Source organism: Chiloscyllium plagiosum, chromosome 16 (assembly GCF_004010195.1).
Source record: "Chiloscyllium plagiosum isolate BGI_BamShark_2017 chromosome 16, ASM401019v2, whole genome shotgun sequence".
Classification (NCBI taxonomy): Eukaryota; Metazoa; Chordata; class Chondrichthyes; order Orectolobiformes; family Hemiscylliidae; genus Chiloscyllium; species Chiloscyllium plagiosum.
The window spans coordinates 1,884,345-1,897,840 of NC_057725.1; the positions used below are offsets into that span (position 1 = coordinate 1,884,345).

General features: G+C 43.1%; 1 protein-coding gene across 9 annotated transcripts in view; it reads right to left on the reverse strand.

The window, feature by feature from the left end:
- Nucleotides 1–13,496, reverse strand: part of ano1a (anoctamin 1, calcium activated chloride channel a) — a 238,286-nt gene that overhangs the window by 207,255 nt on the left and 17,535 nt on the right. The window lies entirely within an intron of this gene.

Consider the following 13,496-nt stretch of genomic DNA (forward strand, 5'->3'; position numbering starts at 1 on the left):
TGTTCTTTGTGAAGGTTTCAAATCAACTGCCAATTGTTATTAATGCCTCAACTTAAGACCACAGTTATTTTTGAACCTTTGATTAAATTTAAAGTTAACCTGTTCTCCCATGGTGCACATTGTTCCACTGTCTCAAATCTCCCCTCATCCCTGGCAGACTCCAGTTTTCTGAATATGACATTCCATCAGCATGATTTATTTTATAATTGTTGCCACATCTCAGATTAAAGAAAGTTTCCTGCACGAACACTTTCATGGAGATTATGCTTGACTGTAAATAAACTACATTAAGTATTCCTATAATAAACTCTCTCAGAAATCATTTCCGAAGTGACTGGACAACACGGTGGATTTATTATTTGTTTTAAATCCCCTTAAGCCCTTGGTGTCATCACCTAGAGATATCTTTCTCCCTTTCATAAAGCATAGAAAAAAAAATCAAGAGAATGAACTACTTGTTAGTTTTGATGGGGTGGAGAGGACGTTTCCTCTCACTGGGAAATCAAGAACTTGGCTTCACTGTTTAAAAGTGTCCATTTCAAATGGAGATCAGGCCAAAAAACTTCATCTCAGAAGGTATTTAGAAGAGAGAGTTGAAGCAGAGTCTTTGAATATATTTAAGGCAGAGGTAGGTAGATTCCTGTTAAGGAAATTAGTAAAAGGCAAGCATGTGGGCGGCACGGTGGCACAGTGGTTAGCACTGCTGCCTCACAGCGCCAGACACCCTGGTTCAATTCCATGCTCGGGCAACTGTCTATGTGGAGTTTGCACATTCTCCCCGTGTCTGGGTGGGTTTCCTCTGGGTGCTCCTCCTTCAATCTGAAAATGTGCAGGTTAGGTGAATTAGTTATGCTAAATTGCCCATTGTGTTCAGAATGTGTAGGCGAGGTGCATTAGTCTAGGGGAAATGTAGATTTATAGGGGAGGGAAATGGGTCTGGGTGGAATACTCTTCAGAGGGTCAGTGTGGACTTGTTGGTCAAATGGCCTGTTTCCATCCTGTAGGATTCTAATTCCAGGCAGGAATATGGATTTGAGGTTACAATCAGATCAGCCAGGGTGCTACTAAATGGCAGAGCAGGCTCGAGGGACAGTGTTCCAGTCCTGCTCCTTGTTCAATTGTTCTGAAGTGCCAAAGGGCCATTTTCACAATAGCAGTTGGTGTCTCCTTTAATTCAGAAACAATCCAGACAGAATTATATCCTTTAACTAGTAAGCTCAGGCATTAATTTACCAATACAAGTGTATGAAGTTTTCCTTGCGATCTAAATTAATGATTAAGTCACTAAAATGTTATTGTAAGCATGAATGTTTCTTTACCAATGCAAATTAATAGGTGAAATGTTTCACCCTTCCATGGTTTCTGAGCTTGAAGACATCAGGGACCACTGGGTACCACTGGGTAATGTTGACAACCAGGTTCTATTTAAAGTCATATTACAATCTAAGTTGGTTGGGCGCAAATCGTATTTTCAACACTTCGTCCCCAGGGAAGGTTTTAGAAAACTGCAGCTATGGCCGGAGGCACTTAGCAAAACGCAGCACTACCTTTAAAAATAACCCCATGCACCATTTCCTATTTCCCTGCTGAAGTCTTGCACACAGGGTAACTTTAGAAGATCACAAAGAGCCCACTGACCCTTAATCCCTTCCAGTATTGATGAGTGCCGTTGGAAGCACTTCACATTGTTGATATTGATTATTAGGTTTTAAACTAACATCGAAAATGCAATTTTAGTTTGAATGACATTTAATTTAGTGGTGCACACCCCTTGTGGGTCAGCAGTCACTGGGCTATTTTATGCTGGCGGTTATGTTGGGTCAATGAATATAATTCTACCAGTCAATTAAAATAATTAATATGTTTTTCAAGTTGACAAGAAATGCAGTTGAAACAAATGAAAGGGAAAAAGCCTATCAGTCTCTGAAAAGAGAACACTGGTTAGTGTTCTGGATGTAGATATTTTCCCACCTATCAAAACATCTAAAGTTGAAAGGATAACCAGTCTTTTATAAATGCTGAAGAAACATTAACTGTTTCTCTCTCCACAGTAGTCAGACCTGCTGAGTGTCTCCAGCATTTTCTGTATTTATATCAGATTTCCAACATCAGCAGTATTTTGCTTTTATTTTTGTAGATGCGGAGAGGTTTGCCGTGGGTTTATGATGTTTAATATTTCTATTTTAGATGTCCAGCATTTTATCACAAGGTGAATGCGGGTCAAGTTTGAACCCACTGCCTGTCCCCCCCAGCTTGTACTTAGCCACTAGGTGGTGTGTGAGAGCAGGAACCCACAGAGTTTTGATGTTTCCTGTTACAGCCCAGTCAGCAATTTATTGAAGACATTGATTGCTGGCAGACTGATATACCTCCTCCAGTTCTGCAGACTGGACAGCTAACCATAGCAAAACAAACAAATTCCAATCTGTCCTCCCAATAGATCTACAGATACTGATTGTCCAGGGTATTGTAAATTTACAATCAATAAAATCACATTAAAGCATCAGCCTTCTCCAAAGTTCCATTCTCACAGTAATAAACCAGCAAAAAGGAAATAATTACAAATAACAACAACAACTTTCATTGCCTCAAATATAGCAAACTTGCCTCAGTCTCAATACGGAGGAATGTAACCACGGCACAAGAACTGATATGAAGGACAGTGACATTAAGGCCTATGACCAGAAACTTGATGATATGATTTTCAGAATGTCTTACGAAAGAGAAAAAGGTGAACAGAGTTACGAAACAAATGCTGGAAGTTTGGGATCTAAAGGTTGACGTGGACAGTTAAACAGGAGGTGATGGTGATGGTGATGGTGAGAGAGTAAGCGGATTTGTGTAACGACATCCTTTGTCAGTGCCCCAAGTGAAACCAATACCCAACACATATCGTGCAGCTCCGACACATTGTTCCTTCTTTTATGAATTGAAGGTGAATCAATCACATATTAATATTAAGTAAATTAATTACTTAGCCTCACTGAGACTCTGCTGTTTGTGCTGATTCAAACACTCTCTCTGCCTGAAATAGAGATACAACTGGAAGAATGAGGGATAAACTGACAAATGACACTTGTGCGAGGAAGGACTTGTACGAAATCTGAAGCCAAGAGGAATATCCTGGTTCCTGCCCAATAGCACTGTTTCTTCCTCTTCACTTGTCACTGCTCTTGAAGGTATTTTTGGGAAGATGTTATTGATGGATTTGTTTTTTTGTCTGATTAAAGGGCTGCTAATTGCCTTCTGTAATAATTACTCCTGCACCTGTCACTTGGTAAATGTTGTTCCAGTAGAATGTTCATTGGGTGGCAGCGAGGGCTTAGTGGGCAGCCGCACACCTGCTTTCCATTCCAGACACTGAGTTCCGTTCCCACTGCAGGACTAGAACAAGGCAAAAATCACCTGCACTGAATGCAGTACTGAATTATTGGAGATGCTGACTTATTAATGAGATATTAAGCTAGGGTCCCTCTCGGTTGGATGTCAAATGTTAAAGTAGAGTTAATTTTTGTAAATGGTTCAATGTTTAATCCTTGATCAACATCATTGAATTTTTAAAAAATATTCAATCCATGTTTTCTGATTAGTGATATTATTCAACACCTCTGGAGCAGGTGGGACTTGAACCCAGGCTTCTCAGTCTAGGAGTAGGAACTTTACCACAGTGCCACAAAACAGCCCATCAACATCATTTAAAAGCATACTGTCTGATCATTGTCACATGGCTGTTGTGGGAGCTTGCTGTGTACAAATTACAAATCACATATTCTTACATATTCTTACAATAGAATGATATTGTAGAGTATAAGTCACTTAGATCAATTATATTGCCTATTTAAGAGAATTACAATCAATATCACTCTCCTATTTTTAACCCTAGCCTGGTAAATCTTGCCTCTGAAATATTTTTCCAAATATATTTGTAAGTTATTATTGAAACTGTTTCCGACTTGCTTTCAGTCAGTGCATTTCAGGTCATGGTAACTTGTTGTGTAAAATCAATTTGCTTGTCTTTGCTGATTCCATGGTCAATTGCCTTTGAAACTTCTTCCTTTGATTAATGATCCTTCTGCACTCCATAAAATCTCCAAGATTTTGAACACTGCTATCAAATCTTCCCTTCTCCTGCTTTGCTCTAAATATTTTTCTATTGCAGAGTCTCGGCCAAAACAAAATCAGGGACTGCAGCAGAGATGTTGGAAAACACTTCCTCACTCAAAAAGTGGTAGAAGTTTTGAACTTTGTTCCTCAGGCAGTTGTTAAATGCAAATATCTTAGTATATAATTTCAGATATGAGAGTGATAAATCTTGTTTTCCAGACAGGGGTACAAAACATAGTTGTTGGATGAAGTTAGGATACACTAAAATAAAGCAAAAAACTGGATGCTGGAAATCCAAAACAAGAACAGAAATTGCTGGAGAAACTCAGCAGGTCTGGCAGCATCTATGGACCGCTGGGTCACCGCACTCGAAACATTGCCTCGGCTCTCCTTCTCCACAGAAACGGCCGTACCTGCTGAGCTTTTTCAGCGTTTTCAGATTTTGTTGAAGATGCAAGTCAGCCATGATCTCCTTGAAAGACAGAACTGGCAGAAGGATTTGAATGACCTTCACCTGTTGTTATGTTTGTAAAGATTTTCCCCAAGGAGCATTTAGTTTAATGGAGCAGGTTCCACATGGTGGTGGTGTTTGATTTTGAATGCATTTATTTTGCAAATTTTCTTTGGTGCAAAGCTACCAGAATTTGATAAAAGGATGTAATCACTTGTGTCAGGTGTGCAGCCAGATTCACAATTTTTGTTCAATCTTGGCTTAGCAGGAGTTGAAAAGATATTACTGCAGTCATCAGGCTTCAATTAGCTTGACCGCATCCAGTGCTGCATTTACTGCGCAATGAAACATTCCCTCGTGGCTGAGGCAGAGCACTGACAGTTTTGAATCTCCAAAAGAACACAGTTTGAATATAAATTTTGTTGCACTAGCGAGACTGGGTCATAAAAGTTACTCAACTGCAGCCAATTGGAGTTCTATTGCTAAGTGGGAGGAGAGTGAATGGAAATGTTACACTGAGCTTCAGTAATTCAGGCTTCAGCTTTTTCAACATTCAGGGAGTGTATGAAAATTAGCAAATTTGAATCGGGCTCCCCCCCACCCCTCCATCACCAAACCATCATCTCCCAGACTGTACACAACCTCGTCACCTCGGGGATCTCTCACCCACAGCCTCCAACCTCATAGTTTGGGAACCCTGCACCGTCCGGTTCTACCTCCTAGCCAAGATCAACAAGCCTGACTACCCCAGCCAACCTATCATCTCAGCATGCTCCTGCCCCACCGAACTCATCTCCACCTACCTCAATACTGTCCGATCCCCCCCAGTCCAGGAACCCCTCACATACATTCGGGACACCATCCACGCCCTGCAACTCATCCCCATGACTTTCGTTTCCCTAGCCTCCAATGCCTCATCTTTACCATGGACATCCAGTCCCTCTACACCTCCATCCGCCATGACCAGGGCCTCCAAGCCCTCCATTTCCTCCTCTCCCAATGTCCCCACTGATACCCTTCCATTGGTATTCTAATTCATTTGGCTGAACTGGTCCTCACTCTCAATAATTTCTTCTTTGAATCCTCCCACTTCCTCCAGATGAAAGGGGTAGCCATGGGCACTCACATGGGCCCCAGCTACGACTATCTCTTTGTTGGCTATGTGAAACAGTCCATCTTCTGTAGTTACACCAGCACTACTCTCCATCTTTTCCTCCGCTACATTGTTGACTGCATTGGCGCTGCCTCGTGCTCCCATAATGAGGTTGAACAGTTCATCAACTTCACCAACACATTCCACCCTGACCTTAAATTCACCTGGACCATCTCTGACACCATCCTCCCCTTCCTGGACCGCTCCATCTCCATCAATATTGACCGGTTCAATGCTGATATTTCCTACAAACACACAGCTACCTACAATACACTCCCCCCCCTGTAAAAATGCTGTCTCTTATTCCCAATTCCTCTGCCTCCGCCGCATCTGCTCCCAGGAGGACCAGTTCCACCACAGAACATACCAGATGGCCTCCTTCTTTCAAGACCGCAATTTCCCCTCCCACGTGGTTGATGATGCCCACCAATGCATCTCATCCACTTCCCGCACCTCCACCCTCAAACCCATCCCTCCAACAGCAACAAGGACAGAACCCCCCGGTCCTCACCTTCCACCCCACCACCTCTGGATACATCGCATCATCCTCTGCCATTTCCACCACCTACAAATGGACCTCACTACCAGAGATATATTTCCCTCTCCATCCCTATCTGCCTTCCGTAAAGACCGTTCCCTCCATGATTCCCTCGCCAGGTTCATGCATCCTCCCACGCTCCCCCCCCCGCCCCCTCTCACCAACCCACCATCCCCACCTGGCACCTTCCACTGCCACCTCAGGAATTGCAAAATTGCGCCCACACCTCCGACCTCACCTCTATCCAAGGTGCCAAAGGATCCTTCCACGTCCATCAGAGTTTTACCCGCACTTCCACACGTCATTTACTGTATCCGTTCCTCCCGACGCGGTCTCCTCTACACTGGGGAGACACGACACCTACTTGTGGAGCGCTTCAGAGAACATCTCCAGGACACCCACGCCAATCAACCACACTGTCCTGTGGCCGAACACTTCAACTTCCCCTTCCGCTCCGCCAAGGACATGCAGGTCCTGGGCCTCCTCCATCGCCAAACCATTACCATCTGACATCTGGAGGAAGAACGCCTCATCTTCCACCTAGGGACCTTCTAACCCATGGTATCAATGTGGATTTCACCAGTTTCCTCATTTCCCCTCACCCCACCTTATCCCAGATCCAACCCTCCAACTTGGCACCACCATCATGACCTGTCCTATCTGTCCATCTTCCTTCCCACCCTACCTCTTGCAAAAATGCAATCCCGTATTCCCAATTCCTCCGCCTCCGCCGTATCTGCTCCCAGGAGGACCAGTTCCACCACAGAACACACCAGATGGCCTCCTTCTTTAGAGACTGCAATTTCCCTTCCCACGTAGTTAAAGATGCCCTCCAACGCATGTCATCCACATCCCGCACCTCCGCCCACAGACCCCACCCCTCCAACCTTCACAAGGACCGAACGCCCCGGTGCTCACCTTCCACCCTACCAACCTTCGCATAAACCAAATCATCCGCCGACATTTCTGCCACCTCCAAATGGACCCCACCACCAGGGATATATTTCTCTCCCCACCCCTTTCCACCTTCCGCAAAGACCGTTCCCTCAGTGACTACCTGGTCAGGTCCACGCTCCCCTACAACCTACCCTCCCATCCTGCCACCTTCCTCTGCCATGGCAGGAATTGCAAAACCTCCTCCCACACCTCCTGCCAAGGCCCTAAAGGAGCCTTACATATCCATCAAAGTTTTACCTGCACTTCCACCAATATCATTTATTGTATCCGTTGCTCCCGAAGCGGTCTCCTCTACACTGGGGAGACTGGGCGCATCCTAGCAGAGGGCTTTAGGGAACATCTCTGGGACACCTGCAACAATCAACCACACCGCCCTGTGGCCCAACATTTCAACTCACCCTCCCACTCTGCCGAGGACATGGAGGTCCTGGGCCTCATTCACCGTCGCGTCCTCACCACCAGACACCTAGAGGAAGAACGCCTCATCTTCTACCTTGGAACACTTCAACCCAGGGCATCAATTTGGACTTCACCAGTTTCCTCATTACCCCTTCCCCCACCTCACCCCAGTTCCAAACTTCCAGCTCAGCACTGTCCCCATGACTTGTCCCGAAATGTCGATTTCGCTGCTCCTTGGATGCTGCCTGAACTGCTGTGCTCTTCCAGCACCACTAATCCAGAATCCATCTTCCTTCCCACCTATCTGCTCCACCCTCCCCTCTGACCTATTACCTTTACCTTCACCTCCACCTCCATCCACTTATTGCAATCTCAGCTACCTTCCCCACAGCCACACACCCCCTCCCATTTATCTCTCCACACTCTTGGCTCCCAGCCTCATTCCTGATAAAGGCCATTTGCCCGAAACATCAACTCTCCTGCTCCTCAGATGCTGCCTGACCTGCTGTGCTTTGCCAGCACCACGCTCTCGACTCTAATCTCCAGCATCTGCAGCCCTCACTTTCGCCCAACTACAAATTGGTCATCTTGTAATTAAACCTGTATTTTAGTACATATGCACAATTTAACATATCTTTTAATGCTCAGTAACCAATGGATTAAGGGTGGCACAATGGTTAGCACTGCTGCCTCACGGTCCCAGGTTCAATTCCAGCCTCGGGTCACTGTCCGTGTGGAGTTTGCACATTCTCCCCGTGTCTGTGTGGGTTTCCTCCCACAGTCCAAAGATGTGCAGTTTAGGTGAATTGGCCATGATAAATTGTCCATAGTGCTAGGTGCGTTAGTCAGAGGGAAATGGGTCTGGGTTACTCTTTGGAGGGTCAGTGTGGACTGGTTGAGCCAAAGGGCTTGTTTCCACACTGTAGGGAATCTAATCTAAACCTTTTACAGAATTAAACTAGAGCATTCTTTGCAGTTTCCATTGACTAATGCAGTTTCCATTTGTTATTTATGTTTTACTCTGAAACTTTCTACTATCAAATAATCTGCAAAATTCTTTTTCCTTCTAGCTTTAGTATTAATAGTACGTTTACTGAAAAATTTGAAGAAGTGTCTTAGAGCTCATTAAATGAGGAGGGATCTCACTGGAATACAGAATACTGAGATGCCTGGTGGGAGTGGAGAAGATACTTCAAGCAGGGGAGACCAGGACCTAAGGGCACAGCCTCAGTGATAGAATGGCCCTTTAGAACTGAGATGGGGAGGAATTTCCTCAGCCAGAGGGTGATGACTCTGTGGAACTCATTGCTGCAGAGAGCTGCAGAGGCCAAGTCATTAAGTGCATTCAAGACAGGTTCTTGATTAGTCAGGGGAACAAGGGTTACGGGGAGAAAGCAGGAAATGGGGTTGAGAAACTTATCAACCATGATCGAATGGTGGAGCAGACTCAATGGGCTGAATGGCCTGATTCTGCTCCTATATCGTTTGGTCTTAAACAAACCAAAAAATCTTTGATTCCAAGGTTTCTTATGTCTCAACGCTAGAACCACAAAGAAAAGAAATGAAAAAAAAGTCTGTTGACAAAAGAATGAGTTGAGTTTACCCAGTATGCAGTGTTTTCACAGAGACAGGACATCTCAAAGTGTTTCACAAAAATGAAGCATCTTTGAAATGTAGCTACTCTTGTAATGTAGGAGACATGGCAGCCAATTCTATGCACAGCAAACTCCATAAGCAACAACCAGATAAGCTGTTTGTGTGATATGATTGAGGGATAAATATTGGCCAGGAAGAATATTTCAAAGCAGAGCAAAAGCAGTGTCATGGGATCATTTTAATTTCCTTAAGCGGGCAGCATTATTTATCCATTTATGTACCGTAGCCTCAGCCATTGTCCTTGTACCAAGAGTAGTTGAACTTTGTGATCAATGAAGCATTTACTAATTCTCAGTTTATAGTTGTCTGGGTCACAAAGTCCCAACCATGCATCCTTCCCCACTTTGTACCTGCTGTCTTTGTGCTTAGCTTTATCCCTGTGAGTCTGTTTGTCTGAGTCTCAATGGACAAAAGATTTGGGAAGGTCAGACTTCTTCATTTCCTTTGTGTTTTATAGATCCCAGATCCTTTAATGGAGAAACCACTGAATGCAATTTTTTCCAAACTGCCAGAACATTACATTTAAACAAATTAATTCTGTACTACACATAGTAACAACAGGAATGGAAATTGAGTTTCAGTGAATCTTCTCTTTTGATAACAGTCAATTTATGGTCTGGCTGCAACATTAGTCCAACAGGGGAAGACAAGAATCTGAGGAAATGCATTCTTAAAACAGGGTACAGCATATTCATAGTTTATTTGGCAGCGAGGTTCAAAGATGGAGAATTGTGAAAAAAGATATTGGTGAATTGGAGAATTGTCTATAGTTTTTTTTCTATGAGACTTCTACAAATGACAGATCCTTTAATGGAGAACTCAGTTGGGTAAAAGTTGTATTCTGAGGGGAGGGGAAATGAGGAAACTGGTGAAATCCACATTGATGCCCTGGGGTTGAAGTGTTCGGAGGCAGAGATGAGGCATTCTTCCTCCAGGGGTCAGGTGGTGAAGGAGTGGTGGTGGAGGAGGCCCAGGACCTGCATATCCTCGGCAGAGTGGGAGGGGGTGTTGAAGTGTTGGGTCATGGGGCGGTGTGGTTGATTGGTGCGGGTGTCCCGGAGATGTGAACTATCAAACAGTCTCAAATAAGAAGTGAAATGAAGCCACTCTGTCCCGACTCTGGTTTCAGGCTACATTTACACCTCCACGTTAATGTAAAGCCTCATCAATTCAGTTATAGTGTGACTGTTAACAAAAGTGGCCAAGTCATCTAAAACTGAGCTTATAGCATTCCTGATTAGACTCTGGGGAAACAAAGCTGATCCGGAGTACCAGGGGCACTCCAAGAGTGTACGTGCATTATTAAGCTAACAAAAGCCTTCATAGTTAGCAGCTGACTCTGATCAATGATGAGAACAAAGTTTATCAAGACTGAATGGAGAGTTAGACTTTACTGACAAAGATGTTTGTAGGCTAATTATTCGTTCCACAGTAGTTTGTTATTTCTTATCTTGTCCTGTCTTGCAATTGCTATTTAAGACTAGACAAAGTGAAAGGAGTTTTAAAAACATGGAAAGGCCTGGTTTTTTTCAATTAATAAAAGAAATGTAGTCATCATAAGTACTTGACATGTCCCCTGTACGGTCTGTGTCACCAAATAAGGGAATCCTTGAAGCAAGATACTTGCTGATGTAGGTTCAAAGGAGTTTATGAATCATTTGGATAAAAACGTGGAGCTGTTATGCAAAGGATCAAGAAAAGAAAGATGTTAACAGGAAAGATGGAATCTTGTGGCTTCATTTTTCCAGTAAATAACTCAGATTTTGATCTGATTCTAAGTGTTATTTTGCTGGATGATGCAGGTAAGGTCAGCAATTGTTACCAATCCCCAGTCGACCTTGAACTGAATTGTAAAGCTTGAACACTTCACAGGGCAGTTAATAATCAGGTCTCATTGTTGTGGAACTGGAAATACATGTAGGCCAGACTAAGTAAGGAGGGCACATTTCCTTACTTAAAGGAGATAGGTGTACCAGACAGGTTTCTATTCACAAGATATGTTTACGATTTGGATGAAGGAAATAAATAAAATAACTCCAAGTTTTCAGATGGCACAAAGCTGGGTGGGATAAACTGTGAGCTAAATACAGTGAGAAGCTTCAGTGTAATTTGAACAAGTTTGAATGAATTGGGCAAATATATGGCAGGTGCAGCATAATGTGGAAAAATGTGAGGTTATCCACTTTGGGAGCGAAAACAGGAAGACAGATTATTGTCTGAATGATGATCGATTGGGAAAGGGGGAGGTGCAATGAGATCTGAGTATCCTTATACATCATGTGCTGAAAGTAAGCATGCAGGTGCAGCAAGTGGTGAAGATAAATGGTACATTGGCCTTCATAGCAAGAGGATTTGAGTACAGGTACAGGGATGTCTTGCTTTGTATAGAGCCTTGAAGGGATCGAACCCAGGAATATTGTGTGCAGTTTTGGTCTCCTTATCTAAGGAATGATGTTCTGGTTGTGGAAGGAGTGCAACAAAGGCTTATCAGACTGATTCCTGGGATGGCTGGACTGATGTACAAGGAGAATTTGAATTGGTTAGGATTATATTTGCAGAAGTTCAGAAGAATGGGGAGGGGAGGGGAGGGGAGGGGAGGGGAGGGGAGGGGAGGGGAGGGGGAAACCACATTGATCTTGGTTATAGAATTGATGATAGCTCTGCATTGCTCCTCTCTGGGAGGTCTTCTGGCCTCTCGTTGCTGATCAATACTGAGCTAGGGGCTGGAGCTTCATGCCTTTGGCTATGTTGAAATCAGGATGGGTGGGATTTAAAAGTACTGGACCTGATTCTGGCCGCCCCATTCTTATTCCTGTTGTTTGAGATAGTGCATGCAGCATTCCCTTAATTGCCCATCTCATTGTAAGGCAGGACATTTTAGAATTTCTGTAATTTCCATAGAATCGGGGCCCTATTATTGGGGATGTGTCTTCCTCCCTGCTGTTAACAGACTTTTGAATGGACCTCTCAAATGTTAATTCTGATCTGTCTCTGCACATTCTCTGTGGCTAAAGCACTGTATTCTACACTCTGCTCTGCTACCTTCTTGTGCTTTGCATGATACGATCTGCCTGCATACCTAGCAAAACAATACTTTTCATTGTATCTCGGTACATGTGACAACAATAAATCAATCAATGTCTCACAGCAACTTTGAGGAATCAGGAACCATAGCAGGAACCCGGTCTAGAATTGGTTTGTATTTGATAACTTCAAAAGTTGTTTGGCAACTTCAACATTTCATGAAGTAATGTTTATCATGAGTTAAATATGGTTTAACACATTAGTTCATGACAAGATTTATTCTGAAAAAGTAAATAATAGTTACGTTGACCAACATGGGCTGCAATAATAGTACCGATGAAGTAATCTTCATCATTCAATGCTAATAAGATCAAGATTTAAATTGTCACCTTGAATTTATGCTTTGATTTTTGTACTGACCTGAGTAAACATCTGTTGAACCTCTGAAATCGTAGTACAGATGTTTGACCTCTTTGATTGAAAACCCATCTGTTCCTGAACTTCAAAGTATATTGAGCTCTGGGGTTTTATGTTATAGTTCTGTAATAGAATCTAATTAGGAATGTTGGACTGAGCTCCAAGTACCGCTAACGTATTCAGGTCAGCAGAAGCTGTTTAAGCTGCCATGGGGGAGGGTCTGTAAAGTCTGACAGTTTTATGAGCAGTTAATAGATAAAGTGTTTTTAAGGAGTTGTTCAATGCTTGCTTGTTTGTTTTAATAAATTTATAACCAGTAAGAAGAAGTAATTTTTAATTGTGAGTCTAAATGGATTATTGTTTATTTATTTGATGAACATATCACATCATTCTCAGTTTCATTATTGTGCTCATGACTTCGTTCATGTGTCCGAGTGGTCATGGAGGGACTATGAGAGTGTAGAGGAGATATGAGAGTTTTAAGGAGGTATGGAGAAGTTAATACCATGAAGATTTCAAAGACTAGGCTTGTATTTTCATGAACACAGAACATTAAGTGGTGATCTAACTCATGTGTTTAAGATGATTAGAAGAGTTAATAAGATTGAAAGTGAGCAACAATATTCCCTGGAAGGAGTGTTCAATAAGGGCAGAAAAATCATGATAGAACTATGCTGTTTTGGAATTATGTCAAGAACACTTCTTCACACAAAGCGTCATGTAATTTTGCAACTCACTACTCCCAAACCTATTCAGGCTGGGGTTCAACTGAACATTTCCAAACTACAATTGGTCGG